An 11,117-nucleotide genomic window follows, 5' to 3' on the forward strand; every position below is an offset into this window, starting at 1 on the left:
CCCCTTGAATCTGAAATGTTACCCGTACCTTAAAAAAACTGAAGCAACAGAACCTTTTGTTTTAGGACTTATCTAATTTCCACTTATGGAAAAGACCTATATAATTAAAGAGATATGATAATCTTTCTACATTTTTTTAAAATAAAAAAATAGAGAAAGAGAATATCATTCCCTATTAAATTTTGTAGGGTTTTAAAGTAATTTCTGTAGAACACCATTCAATATTTGCAGTGCTGTATTGGTTTAGTCCCTATTAAATTCCATATGATTTTCTATACATGATTTTGACTGTTTTAATACAGTCACTAATGTTGCCTTTTACTGAAAGCACAAAGTCTTACTAAACAGCCCATCAGAAATTAGTCTCAATTCAGCAAATACTAGAATCTAGTGGCCAAACTGGAGATGCAAGCTCTGTATTTTAATTAAGATATAACAGATAGTAGCATTCATGGTACTAGTTTTTGCCACACCTGTTGGTATTTGCAAGCCTGTCCAGTTTCTCTACAGTTTAAAACTGCTTGTTTCCAGTCAATAAATGTAAACTCAAGCTAGTTTGTTTTTCCCTAGTGCTCTCTCCCTCTCTCTAAAGAACTGTATGGAACTGACCATTCCTGTACCTAGCACTAAAACTAATGCTGTCAATTAATCGCAGTTAACTCACATGATTAATTCAAAAAAAATTAATTAATTGCACTGTTAAACAATAGAATACCAATGGAAATTTATTAAATATATTTGGATGTTTTTCTACATTTTCAGATATATTGATTTCTGTTACAACACAGAATACGAAGTGTACAGTGCTCACTTTTTATTATTTTTTATTACAAATATTTGCACTGCAAAAAAAAATAATAAATAAATAAATAGTATTTTCCAATAAACCTTATACAAGTACTGTACTGCAAACTCTTTATTGTGAAAGTGTAACTTACAAATGTAGATTTTTTTGTTACATAGCTGCACTCAAAAACAAAACAATGTAAAACTTCAGAGCCTACAAGTCCACTCAGTCCTACTTCTTGTTCAGCCAATCGCTAAGACAAACAAGTTTGTTTACATTTATGGGAGATACTGCTGCCTGCTTCTTCTTTACAGTGTTACCTGAAATTGAGAACAGGTGTTCGCATGGCTCTTTTGTAGCCGGTGTTGCAAGGTATTTATGTGCCAGATATACTAAACATTTGATTGCCCCTTCATGCTTTGGCCACCATTCCAGAGGACATGCTTCCATGCTGATGATGCTCGTTAAAAAAAAATGCATTAATTAAATTTGTGACTGAACTCCTTGGGGGAGAATCATAGTCTCCTGTTCTGTTTTACCCACATTCTGCCATAAATTTCATGTTATAGCGGTCTCGGATGATGACCCAACACATGTTCATTTTAAGAACACTTTCACAGCAGATTTGACAAAACACAAAGAAGGTACCAATCTGAGATTTCTAAACCCGAACCACCACCACCAAAGAAAAAAAAAATCAGCCTTCTGCTGGTGGCATCTGATTCAGATGATGAAAATGAACATGCATTGATCCATTCTGCTTTGGATTGTTATCGAGCAGAACCCATCATCAGCATGGATGCATGTTCTCTGGAATGGTGATTGAAGAATGAAGGAACATATGAATCTTTAACGCATCTGGCACATAAATATCTTGCAACGCTGGCAACAACAGTGCCAATGAAAACAGTGCCTGTTCTCACTTTCAGGTGACATTGTAAACAAGAAGCCAGCAGCATTATCTCCTGCAAATGTAAACAAACTTGTTTGACTGAGCAATTGGCTGAAGTAGGACTGAATGGACTAGTAGGCTGTAAAGTTTTACATGGTTTTATTTTTGAATGCAGTTATTTTTTGTACATAATTCCAGGGGTGAAAGTGACTTAAAGGACTTACCCGTACGCAGGGCCGGGGTGCTGAGCAAGGGGGGATGGCCTTGGGTGGAAGGGACAGGGCCTCAAGCAGAAGGGGCAGGGCCTTTAAATCCCCAGGCCCTTTAAATCACTGCTGGAGCCCCATGGCAGCAGTAGCTGCAGCAGCAGCATGGAGCCCTGGGGCTCTGGCAGCAATTTAAAGGGCCCGGGGCTCCTGGCCACCGCTGCTACCCCAGGGCTCTAGCAGTGGGGCTCTGCTGGCAATTTAATGGGCTAGGGGCTCCATCTGCTGCTGGAAGCCCAGGACCCTTTTAAATTGCTGGCCTGGGGAAGCTGTCCCATCCTGGTACGGTCAGCTGTGTACCAGCTCTTGTCGGTACCCGGACTGGCTTACTTTCACCTCTGCATAATTCTACATTTGTAAGTTCAACTTTCATGCTAAAGAGATTATACGACAGTACTTGCATTAGGTGAATTTAAAAATATTATTTCTTTTGTTTTTTATAGTGCAAATATTTGTAATAAAAATAATATCAAGTGAGCACTGTACATTTTGTTTTCTGTGTTGTAATTGAAATCAATATATTCGAAAATGTAGAAAACATCCAAAAATATTTAAATAAATGGTATTCTATTATTGTTTAACAGCATGATTAATTGCACAATTAATCCCAATTAATTTTTTAATTGCTTGACAGCCCTAACTAAAACCATGACGGATATGCCTTTAAGAGAATAGAGGTAGTAAAGTAATGCAGAAAAAGGAATGGAGAACTATAGAAAATTTAACAAGACAAACTACTAAATTATTTTTTCTATCCCAATTGCACCCACAAAGACATTGTCCAAACATATATGAAGACACTGCATGCATCTCAAAGACCTTCAAAGAAAGTCTGTTTTAACCTTATTGGAGGACTTACCTATCAGTTATTGAAAGGCACAATCCAAAGTCAATGGGAGTCTTTTTGTTGACTTCAATGGGCTTTGGATCAAGCCTAAACTGCATCTACTCAGAAAAGTAATGATGTAGAAGTGGCACCTATGTATTCAACAGATCTGTTCCATATGTGTGTTCACTACCTACTGTAGAGGCAAATATAAATTTTCACTACTCTGCTCCTGTTAGCTCTGCAGATCCAACACAGCTAAGAGAGTGAACTGAATTATCTTTTGTTTCATGGATCATCAATGGAATTGATAGACAGTTGCCAATTACAATGTTCAATTTTGTACTCATGTACAACACTCTTGAAAGCAATGGTGCTGCAGATATAGTCAAGGGCTGAATTTTAAGGCAATGGTGATGAACATATGTAATTGAGGACAGTATCTGGCCTGCAGGAACTATATTAGTGATAGAGGTGAAAGAACATAATTTCATCAGACGGATGATTTTGCAGGGCTCACAGTTCAAAAACTCTTCTTTTTACTAGTAAATTAAGCAAATTTGCTCTGGAATCCCCACAATACTTTTTTTAAAATCACCCTTTCAGAGCAGAATTACACTTGAAGCAGTGGAACTCATTTAACCATCAATACAGCTTGATTTATGCACTCTCCCTAGACATAGAATAGATGTACTCTTGTGTAGGTTGCTTGCAATGACTATTCAAAATAATAATTTAACTTTACAGTTTGCTAACACTGGCTGCTTAAACATTCAAATATTGCAAGGTTCAAAGTCTTCTTTAGACCTAGGCTCCAATGTCACTAAATGGATCATATAAGTGATTAGAATATGACCCCATGAGCTGCAGGTAAAGATGGTGGCAGGTAATGTGAAAACTCCCAACAAAAGTCCTCCCAAAACTCACTATCATGTCACAAAATGGCCTTTGGAGGATTTTTGTTTGATAGATAGGGCAATTTAAGTCACTAAGTAATTCAAGCTTTTGTGAGATGTTATTTTCTCATCTTTCAGTGGTCCAGTTTTGATTTCTGGTCTTAATTTAGGGTAGTTAAAAAAAATTAATAACTTATCCTAAATAATTATGGAGAATCAACCCCTTAGGGTTAGGGATAATTATTGTTTCTGCTTTAGGACCAAACTTTCTCATAAACTAACATATGTAACAACCAAATAACATTCCAGCCATGTTTGAAAAACTGCATACAAATGCTAAACAAAATGCACCTACAAAGCAATCTAAAAGAGTCTGTGTAATACTTAGGTTTAACTCAATGTAATATTATGGAATTACATGTAATTTATGGAGCATATGTAATGTACAATTTAAAAACCAAAGGAATTACCAACAAAAAAATTATGTAGGCAATGCTGAAGAGCACATCAAACAAACACTAGTAAAATGAACTGTTAGGGAACATGCATTAAATCAAACAGAGCCGTAACGGAGTGCTCTACTCACTGCTAAGATGGCAGTGGGGGATTAGCTTTGTGAGGTCAGTGCTCCTTCACACAGTTTCTCCATCCTTTCCCTCCCGGTCTGCAGCTTCTCTTGCTCCATGAGCTGCCTCTTTATGACTCAGCCTTCCAGCCAGATCACTATACTCATTTCCCCCTTCCAGGATATCAAAGTCTTTCTTCAGCGATCTTAGGCAGTCTTCTAAGTCACTGTCCCATGATGCCATGTCCTCAGTGGCTGGCAAGGGAACACAGGCCCATCCTGTACTCCAGGTTCTGGCTCAGGGACCCCCTAGCCAGCAGTCAGTCTGTTCCCTTCTAGACCTTACTGCAGTGGTCCCCAAACTTTTGAGGGTCATGCCCCTCCTTGCCCCTCTCCATGCCCCCCACCTGAGCCAGGGTTGGAAGCAGGGCCACGGCTCAGGGGGAGTGGAGGACACCAACAGGGTAAGAGGCCCGAGATTGGGACCACAGCTTGGGATGGGTCTGGGGCCGGTCGCAGGACCGGGAGCACGGCCAGGAGCCAAGGCTGGGAGCAGAGCAGCAATAGGGCTGTGGTGGGGGCCAGCAGCCAGGCCCACAGCCAGGTGCAGCTCCGCTCCCGGCCCTGTCCCCAGCCTTGGCCCCTGACTGGGAATGGAGCTGCAGCCAGCAGCTGAGGCTGGGAGCAGAGACGTGGTCAGGAGCAGAGCTGCACCAAGGCTAGGGAAGGAGCAGGCATTGGGCTCGGGATATGGCTGAGGGTGGGACTGGAGCAGAGTAGAGCTGGAGGCAGAGAGGAGCTAGGTGGTGTTCCCTCCCCACCCACCATGAGGGCTGACCCAGACTCCCAAATGTTCCTCTGTGCCCCTTAAGGAGGCACACCCCACAATTTGGGGACCTCTGCCTTACTACCTTTCCCTGAGCCCTTTCTTACCATCTGGCACTCCCCTCTGGGTTTGCCAGCCTCCTAACTCCCTCCTGGCAACTTTCATAGCCACCCCCTCTGCTGCCAATTTCCTGCCTTTACAAATCCAGACCAGCTTGTTCCTACTCAGTGGGATCCCTCAGTCAGCAGATTACCTAGCCACCTGATTTCCGTCAGCTGTGGCCTATCAGGTTAATTAGCCCCCTTCTCACTCTACTTTATTTCCTGCCATGTAAGTGTGGGGTGAACACCCCTCACAAGTGCTCCCTTTTGCTGACCACACTCATGATAAATAGAACCTAGTCCTAATGACGTTATTCACCATGAGCTAGGATTGCAGAATCAGGTTTTAGGCAATATCCATGAGTTTTTATGAGCTAATGAGAATAAATTTTAAGTGGCAGGTTTTCGGTTGTTACAGCAAATACACACAAATATTACGATGACACAAAGATTGGGTATTTCTACATGCAAATAACCAGTTAACCTTACGATGATCCTTTGTGCATACAAATACTTGACTATGTAGGCACATTTATGGTCTTTCCATTCACATCTTTGAAATACAGGTCTCAGGTCACTCTCTGTAAATAATGGTCAAATTCAGTCATATAGCGTAGAGAACAGGAACAGCCCCCATTGGTTTCAGTAAAATTGTACCAGTTTATGCCTTATTTGAGAGACAAAACCTAACCCAGCAGAACTGACCTTTCCTATATATATTATCACTCAGTTAAATTAATTGATTGGTAGTTGGACTATATTAGTTGGGTTTACATTTCCAAAGGGAATACTGACTTTTAAAATACATTTAAGGAAATGGAACTAAAACCCTCAGAATCCTATCTGAGATTCATCATGGATTATATCAAGCAGTTCTGGCTTTCTGGGGTCTGTTTCCGTTCAGTGAGATGAGTCATGTGAACATTCCAAGGATATCATAATTTTTGCAATGTCTCATTTGTATCCTTTGTGTTCTGCACATATGCCAGAATGACTATATCGGGACTTTCTCCCACCAACTTCTATATTGCAGCCACCAGTTTTAATGAACTAGATCGTTCCTTCTGATGAATTACAGAACAGAAAATTATTAAATTTCACATCCCTGAAACACACACTATTATGAAGTCATGATAATGATTCCATAATCAGAGCGGTGAAATGGTGCCCGATATATGGTGATTCTGAATCCCTGTAATGGAGAAAAGAGGTTCCCTTCCACAGAAAATGCCTCATGTCTAGACCATGCCCAGAGGACAATGTTTAGTGTGAAGTAATCAGACAAGCCACTTTTGAAGTTGAATGAGACTTTGAAAAATGTGGTGGTATTTTACTGTTTGAAAATTTCTCATTGGTCACTTAACTCAAAAAGTGTCTTGAGGTAAAAGCAAACTTGCTACATGCACTAACTCAGTGAGCACCAACCAAGTTGGGATGTGAGCATTTGTGGTTTTTACAGGTGATTGTCACAGGTGTTATAACTTCCCTGACAGGTCTGGTGAATGCTATGGACTTTGCCCCACCTAATCAAAACTTTCATTTTTTAAAATAAAACTTAATTTAGTCTCCAAAGCCATATTTAGGCACCTAAATAGAAGTAGTCTGATTTGTAGAGTTGATCACCAACCCCAGCTCCACCTGAAGTCACTGAGAGCATTTGGATGCTCAGTGCCTTTGGAAAAATCAGGCAACTTCTATTTGGGTACCTACATATGGGTTTAGTGCCTAATTTTGGGGCCCTGGATTTGTTAACTGTCTATTTTCTAGCCCTTTCTGTGATAAACATAATCCATTCCTCAGTTTGTAAGTCTGTCACGGTGATTTTTTCTAGAACCACAAATTATTTACGATATATGGAATTTCTTTACTCTTTGAAGTATAAATCATCATCATCATCATCACTCCCATAACCGCATTGGTCACTGGGGTACCATCATCGATGAGCAATCAACCAATTGTCTCCACTCCTGATGATTGTGTTTCAGTGCTTGAGTCTCGGTGAAGTCCATTCTTGTCCGCTCTTTTATGTTGTCAATCCATCTCTCCTTCTGTCTACCTCTTCTTCTCTTCCCCTGTACTGTCCCATGGAGGATGATCTTGGATAGGCCAGATGATCTTTTTACATGGCCGTACCACTTCAGCTTGCACTTCTTCACGGTCGTCAGGAGTCTTCATATGACCCAGTGCATTGGGTGATAATGTTGCGGACCTCTTCATTAGTGATGTGATCCAAGTAGGAGATGCCCAGGATTTTACAGAAGCATATCATCTCTACTACCTGTATTTTCCATTCAAGTTCTGCCATAATGGTCCATGTCTCACACACATACAGAAAAATGGAGATGACCAATGTGTGCAGCAGTTTCAGTTTGGATTCTAGGGATATGTTCTTATTCCTCCAAATTGGCTTTAGCTTTACCACTGCTGCTGTTGTTTGCGCAGTTCTTGCCTGAATTTCTGCCTTGGATCCTTTATCAGTGATGATTGTCCCTGAATACTTGAACTGTTTCACTATCTCCAGCTCTTGCCTAAGTAGCGAGTCTGAAATGCAAGTAGGCTGGAGAGATGAAATGCACCTCCCAACCTGAGGTCCAGGCATAGGGCTGCAGCATTGTCTAAGTCCTCCACAAATGCCCCCATCCTCAACAAGCTCAAATGGTGGCTACAGCACTCTCCAGGCTATTTGAATAGTGTGTGTGGAGAGAGAGTTACTCAATCCATGTAAACACAGTCCTGTGGCCTCTTCCTATGATTAGCATCAGCCATTAGCACCATCAACCTCCACACTGATCAGTGAATGTTTTCCCAGAGCACAGGCATGTGGGTGGGGTGCTATTGCCCACAGAGTCCTGCTTCCATGCCACCTCAATACAAAGTGACATGCAGGGCTCGGACAGACCCTCTGTACCATGGATCAATTTCACCCCAGGACTTTTCAGTAAAGAAAAATACTTGGTTTTCTCAATCTCCAAATGTAAGAGTATAGAAATGAACAATTACAGGAAGGGAATTTAAATACTGTCGCAGTCCAATCAATCTCTCCAATAAACGTCAAAGTAAGATATCACATTGCGTATTCCAAAAATAATATCAACTCCACTCTGTATCCCTGCCCAGCCTCAAGCCATTGACCAGAAACACTCACAAGCCACCGCTCACCAACAGCATCTGGCAATTTTTAAAGTTGTAAAACAAAACAAAACAAAAAACGTGGGGGAGCAGAGGTTGGGGTTGATCAATTTATTTGACACTTAAAAAATAAATCCCAAATGGCCAGAGATAAGCCACAGAATTACTGAAGCCAAAAGAATATTTCTGTCCAAACTTAGGAGCAAAGGACGAAAGTCAGATATATAATGGATTCCTGGTTGGAATCTCAATTAGAGAGAGGTTGTCATATCTCCATAATACAGTGCCTTTGGGAGTGCAGAATCAAAAGGGGCCTCTTCAGTGATTGTTTCTGAGGCTCTGGGGTTCTGAGCCACATGTAGTCTTTTTTTTTTTTTAAGCCATTTTAAGCCCTGGGCTCTGCCAGAAAGTCATAAGCCTCATTAGTTAGGCATGAAATGTGAGCCTTGCAGCAGTTACAAACACCACAGGTTGTGCCAGCAAAGCTTATAATTTCTGTGAGGCCTCCAGTATTGTTCTGCTCATGATGGTTATCAATTTGTCTGAGAACTATGTATGGTTCTTCACAGAAATTCTAAATTCTGACAGGATAGCTTGCAGAGCTTGTAAGTCTCATGAGAATTACCGATAAAATACAGATCTCATTACTGCTAGAAGCACAAGCCATTCAGTCATTTTTGTCACTTGAATAAAGCTCAGGTAATTTTCAAATAAAGTGTTTAGTTAAGGCTGAGAATATATTGTCCCTTAAAACACAGTAAATGACAGTTTAAAAAAACAAAACTAAACTAAACTTAAATTCCTGAAATACAGGAAACTTGCACTTACGGTTCCAAACCAACTTTAACTCTGCCCCTGTGTCCCAGGCCCGATTAGTCCATGTTTCTTTGCTATATGGGCAACAGACCACCATTATTCCCATTAGTATCCACTGTACACGCTGACAGGCAACCCTCCCACTCACTACATTCAGATTATGTGCAGGTTATATTGTTGCACCTGTGAGGATTGAGGATATGGGGACAGAGTTAAGGTTAGCGTTGGAACTTTAACTATGAGTTTCCTAAAATGCTAGCCTCAAGTGGGGATTTAGAGGGCTCAGGAGTATAGGAGAGGAAAGGGGGAGAGTAAAACTTTTCTCAAACTCCTTGTATCTGTTGATCTAACAAGAGACTTCAGGGGCCCATAACAAAATATACAAAACTGAGTAAAACTGAAACCAAAATAGACAAATTATCATCGTAGCTTTTTCATCTCTCTCACTGTTGAATACTGCCCTTTGGTAACACTTGCTTGGGTACTATCCAGCTCAAAATAAAATCTCTCATTAACCAGAGATCCTCTGAAAGACCCTTCTCTTCTGAGATCCCCTGCCCAATTTTGAAGATCCAATAGGTCCAGCTCAGCATCAGCACTTTTTTTATGCTATCCAAACTCGACCAAAACTGAATGATTTTGAGATTCGCCAGTGGACGTTATCTATATCATACAGTTTATAGTTATGGATATAAATGCAATAATGCAAAATACAATACAGAGAATTCAGGTGTGCTCACTTTTTACTATGTGTTTGGACAGCTTTGACAAATTGCCTGAACTTTGAATTACATCAAAATGCCGGTGGCGGAAAGAAGTTTCACCTTTCTTTCTTTCATGGTCAGAAGCTCCCCTTATGGGTGTTTTGTCTATCAAGACTGCAAGGATGAAAACATCACCTTCTCACTCATCATACTCCCAACAGCTGAACAATGACTCATGTCACACTGTAACCAGCAGTTTTATAGAAACAAGGTGACCCCTTGGCCTAGGAGTAACACACCATTTACCTCAGGTTTCTCAGCTATAAAAATTAAATGCCAGAGAACAACAGCAGTCTTTGTTCTCTATTACTTTCCTGCAGTGTGAACAGTATTCTGGCTAACATATGGGTCTAGATATTATACAGCTTAGGTGTGGAATGTTGCACATATAAACACGAGGTAAAAAGTAATGAGTAGACAGGAATTACTGGGCTTTCTCCTGCCTAGTAGCTAGAATAAGGCATAAGAGGGGAATGTGTAGCTAAGATCCTCATCAGCATGATGACATGCCATTCTTCACCAACTATCCACTACGTTTTTACCCTGTGCTCTTGAGAAGAATGCAGCAGGAAGGCAAAAGGGTTGGAGATGACTGCTCACTGTGAAAAACTATGATTAGCATTTAACCTTACTCATGCACAAAAATAGCATCTCTTCACAAATCTATTTGCTGCCATCTTGCTGCATGATAAACAAATGTTTTAAGGATCAATAACACAGCACACTGCTAAAAGCATACAGCTAGATCATGCCTTTAAGGCACAGAACACTCCCTCCATGAGTGCCCTCATCCACATAGGCAGTATGGTGTGCATACTTTCGGATAGTGTGGCGTACATCCTTTAGGTGGTGCAGCCTGCACTTATGGTACACCAATTTTGCAATGCAGGGTAGGACATTAGCTCTACTTCCTCCCCACAATTGGAGCAATCCTTGTGCTTGCTTGAGGGCAGAGACTGCAACTGTGACTGGCCTATACGTGGTTCACACAAGTGTGTATTGAGGAAAAATTCCTTGCAATCTTTCCCTCGTTGAACATCCATGTAAGGACCAGCCACAATCTGAAGACTCTCAGTTAAAAATATAGGTGCTTATAGCTATTTTTATTAATATTACTGGGGGCATGGATCAGCATTCACATTGCGCTCCCCATCAGTACCCGGCCCAGGCCGGGAAGCTAGTGGTCCAACCAGTGGACCAAATTCGGCGATGAATCCTAGTCACATGCCCTCTGAGGCATGTTGCGCAT

Source organism: Caretta caretta, chromosome 4, assembly GCF_965140235.1.
Source record: "Caretta caretta isolate rCarCar2 chromosome 4, rCarCar1.hap1, whole genome shotgun sequence".
Lineage (NCBI taxonomy): Eukaryota > Metazoa > Chordata > Testudines > Cheloniidae > Caretta > Caretta caretta.